The sequence below is a fragment of the Gossypium hirsutum genome, chromosome A01 (genome assembly GCF_007990345.1).
Source record: "Gossypium hirsutum isolate 1008001.06 chromosome A01, Gossypium_hirsutum_v2.1, whole genome shotgun sequence".
Taxonomy (NCBI): domain Eukaryota; kingdom Viridiplantae; phylum Streptophyta; class Magnoliopsida; order Malvales; family Malvaceae; genus Gossypium; species Gossypium hirsutum.
Genome location: NC_053424.1, coordinates 23,675,912 through 23,680,719, shown reverse-complemented (window position 1 = coordinate 23,680,719; position 4,808 = coordinate 23,675,912). Strand labels below are relative to the sequence as shown.

The following is a 4,808-nucleotide window of genomic DNA, read 5'->3' as shown; positions in this document are numbered from 1 at the left end:
TCAAGCAATTCGGAATACCAACCTTATGGCCACAACATGGATAACGAGCAGTTAAATTACATGGGTAATAATTATCGATCTCAAAACAATCCATATAGTAACACTTACAATGTAGGTTGGAGGAACCACCCAAATTTCTCATAGGGAGGCCAAAGAAATCAGAGACCACCTCCAGGCTACCAACAACCACCCTACCAACAGGAAAAGAAGCTGAACCTTGAAGAGATGCTCTCAAAGTTTATATCAATGTCATAAACCCGTTTTCAGAACACCGAAACAGCACTTAAAAATCAACAAGTGTCAATCCAAGGGCTCGAAACTCAGATAGGCTAGCTTTCTAAACTAATCTCCGAACGACCACAAGGTAGCTTGCCAAGTAATATTGAACCCAACCCAAGGGAACAACTCAACGCAATTAATATTCAAGATGACAAAGGAGTCGTTGAGCCTGAACTAGAACTGAAGCAAGAAACTGTAGTAAGCAAAGGTCAATGTGAGGTAGGTCATAATAAAAACAAATCAGTGAATGTCAAATATAAACCTCGTGTGTCATACCCTAACACGACAAGGAAAGACCGCTCGGATGAACAATTTGGTAAATTCCTTAAACTCTTAAAAAAATTACATATTAACTTACCGTTTATTAAAGCCCTATCGCAGATGCCAAACGCAATGAAAATTTTAAAGGAGCTTTTAGCAAATAAGTGGAAGTTGGATGAGGCGTCGCATGTGGAGCTAAACGCAGTGTGCTCAGCTATTCTGAAAAATAAGCTACCGAACAAATTAAAAGATCCAGAGAGTTTTACAATTCCTTGCTTAATTGGTAGTTTAGATGTTAATAATGCATTAGCTGATTTAGGGGCTAGTATTGACGTCATGCCCTACAAAATGTTCAAAAAAATAGGTCTTGGGAAACCCAAATAGACTAGGATGAGCATTCAATTAGTAGATAAAACTATAAGATTTCCTAGGGGTATTATTGAAGATGTGCTAGTTAAAATCGATAAATTTATATTTCCTATTGACTTGATTGTTTTAGACATAGAGGAAGATAGCAACACTCCTTTGATCTTAGGAAGGCCCTTTTTAGCAACTGCTAAAACGATTATTGATGTTGGCACAGGTGAACTCACACTCCGTGTGGGAGAAAAAACAATCACTCTTCAAGCTCGCAATTCTGGCAACACACCGGAAATTGAAGGTGATCGTTTAACCCATTCTACTAAAACTGACAATATGGTACAACCTACTTTGTAGGAAATGAGTCTAAAGGAAGCACATGAGTCATTCTCAAGCAATAGTAGAGGACCTACTTATGAAGAACGAAGGCTGCAAATATTTAAAACCTATCACGAAATCACGCGATCACATGATATGTTGATTGTTGCTCTTACTCATTCTTGATGCTTGAAACTGATACTATAGTTGTTTTGACATTAATTTGATATGGTAAAAGATGCATATTGAATAGACTTATGTTGGAATGGTTTGTATGCTTAAATTTGCTGAATTTTTATTATCTGAAGTTGAGGTATCGATATTTGAGATTTAAAAATGATACCTCTGTGATTTTCAAATGTGCAAGAAGTCAGAATCGTAAATTGGTATCGATACCATATCCCGAGTATAGATACTTAGGGTAAAATTACCAATACTTATTGAAAGGTACTGATAATTTCTGGTGTTTCATTTTTAGGCGAGAAACAGAATGTTGTTTTGGTATCGATTTTCCAATCTGCACCAATACCATGTAAGGAAAATATCGATACCCATGTTCCAGTATCGGTACCTACTTAGTCAATTTTGAAATTTTTCTAAAGTGGCTCTCATGTATGTACAACAGTTATTAATTGATCAATTAAAATGTTTGTAGCAACTCTTATTGATAATTAGGAGTATACTTGACTTAAAACTCCTGTAAATGCTGAAATGGAAGACATTTATTTAATAATGAGCTCATTTGTACTGTGTATGATGTGAGACGGTGGTGTTGTATCCTGGTATTCGGCCTAAGTGGTCAGGCCGAGTATAGAGTGTTACAATATAAACCTCTAAATTTTATATTCTATTTAATATAGCTTGGGGTTCCCAACAAGTTTACTAAGAAGACTATTGTTTTAATAATTTGCTTTCTTTTTTAAAAAATTGTTAATGTCGTTTGGAAATTTGGGTTTTATTTGTTAACATAAGCTATTATAACTTTATATGTAAATTTTTATGTAAGACAAAAAAATGATAAAAGATTTTATTTTCAAAACGTAAATCCATATAAAGAAATTCATCCCTACATCAAAATTAAAAATTTATATAAAAAAATTCATTTTCCTAGAGCATTCAACAATTTTTTTTAAAAAAAATAAAAGATCCTTAACAATCAATGTAATAAACCACAAAGTAATATAAAGACAATGGGTAACTGATATGTCATAATTCAATGTACCAGATTAAACTAGTTTTCGCACTTAAGGAGCTTTCATTATGTTTTAGTTAAGTTTTTATAGTTTAGTTTAAATCAAATAAAAAATGTATTTTGAGTCTTTTGTTGACCTTAGGGGCTGAATGAGGCCTAAAGGTGCACTAATGTATTTAGTGAGTGTGCAAGAGACCATCAGAGGGCGTACAAACTTAATTCTGGTCGTTGTGTTGCAACACGGGAAGTTCGATGTCGTAACATAGGAAGCTGATAAGCTATAAAAGTAACATATTTTAATCACATTCTTAATACGTTTTTGGATATTAATTACTACAATTAGTGAATTTTATGCTCTTAATCCTTTAAATTAACGTTTCTATACTTAGAAGAGTATTTGGGAGTGAAAGGAGAGAAAAACGAGCCAAAATCGAACAAATATAGTTGTTTTCAAGAGCCACACAGACTGGACACACGTCCATGTGCCAACCCGTGTCGATTTTACACCCTGCTTCCCAAATATGCGAAAAAGACCTAACTTTTAGGCTTTTTGAGCATTATAAAATCTATAAATACCCACTAGAAGAAGACATAAGGGGAAATTAGAGAAGATGGAAGAAAACACTCGAAGAACACCATTGGAATCAACTTGGAAGTGGATCTCCATCAAGATCGAAGATCTTCTTTCAATTTCTTATGAAGTTTTATTGAGTTTCTTTATGTCTTGTGTTATTCTGACTTTGAGATGTTTCTATTCAAGATTATGAACTAATTCCCTAGATACCTAGGGAGGATGAAACCTATGATGAATCCTTTTATTTAATTTATGTTTTTACGCAATAAATACTTTATTCTTGTTCTCAATTATGTATGTTTATTTCTTGTTTTAATATTTTCAGGATATTAATTCATGTTTAATATGCATAATTCATTGGAGAAAAAGTCCTTGTTTAATAGTAGATCTAGCATAATTGAGTGGAGTTGCATACAATCCTAGAAATAGGACGACATAAAGCTACCAGATTAGAGTCAATCTAATAAGGGAAACCATAGATCGAGTTAATGCGATGATAGGGGTTTTAATTAGGAAGAGATTTCAATTAATCAACCTAGAATCAGTTGTTCTTACTCTCGAAAGAGATATTAACATGATTTAAGGATTTTTACGAATCAAGACACAAGTGAATAAATCATTTAATTCAGATTCATAATAATAGGTGAAGTCTAGATGGATTCTTTCCTGGGTATTTTCTATCTTATTGGTTAATATTTGACTATTTCTTTGATTCATTCTTTGTTGCGTTCTTAGTTAAATTGGTTTAGTAGATTTAGATTAAAGCACATCACCCTAAATTGTCAGCTAAATAGTAGAAAGAAGGTAATTACTAATACTTTTAGTCCCTATGGATACAATATTCTCTACTCACCATAGCTATACTATTATTCAATAGGTATGCTTACCTTTGTCGTATTTATAGTTAGTTTTGTGACCATCAAGAGCATAATGCAAGAATCTCGAGACTGCTTTCTATGTCATGACATAGCCATTGGATGTCACGAAACACCTCACGAAACTGTTTGTTAAGTTCGATGGTTTCCAAGACCAATATCCAAATACTGATTTGGCCAATTTTCTGGAAATCTACTATACTTTCAAGATTAATGGCATTACTGACGACGCCATTCGTTTACGGTTATTCCTTTTTTGGTTAACAAACAAAGCTAAGCTATGGTTGAACTCTTTACCACGAGGTTCTGTCACCACATGGGCTCAAATGACCGAAAAGTTCCTTCTGAAGTACTTCCCATCAACTAAGACAGCCAAGTTAAGGAATGACATCTCTTTCTTTGTGCAAATCGATTTAGAAACGTTATATGATACATGGGAGAGGTATAAAAACTTACTAAGATAGTGCCCTCACCATGGGTTACCTCTATAGCTACAGTTTCAAACATTTTACAACGGTTTGAACCCCTCAACTAGACAGTTGATCGATGCAGTAGTCAGTGGTATAGTTAAAAATAAAACACCCAAAGCAGCTTATGAATTTATAGAAGAGATAACACTGAACAATTATCAGTGGCAAGTTATGAGTATTAATCTGATGAAAACACCCGATGTTTTCAACTTAGATGCAGTCACCATGTTACCGAATTAGGTAGAACAATTAAATAAGAAAATTGATGGTTTATATGTTTCTACGCAGGTACATCCAATGATGCAATGCAACACAAATGGAGGTGGAACGAACAATCTAGAATGTTTACCCTTCGCTCATAGCACAGAGAATAAACAAATCAATAATATGGGTAATAATTCTAGGCCTTAAAATGACCTTTATAGTAACAACTATAATGCAGGTTGGAGGAACCATACTAATTTCTCTTGGGATGGTTA

General features: G+C 33.8%; 1 non-coding gene across 1 annotated transcript; it reads right to left on the bottom strand.

Annotated features, from left to right (window-relative positions):
* Positions 1-4,233: 4,233 nt before the first annotated feature.
* Positions 4,234-4,340, bottom strand: LOC121206359 (small nucleolar RNA R71). The gene has a single exon (XR_005901429.1). It is a non-coding gene; the product is annotated as a small nucleolar RNA R71 (small nucleolar RNA).
* Positions 4,341-4,808: the final 468 nt, after the last annotated feature.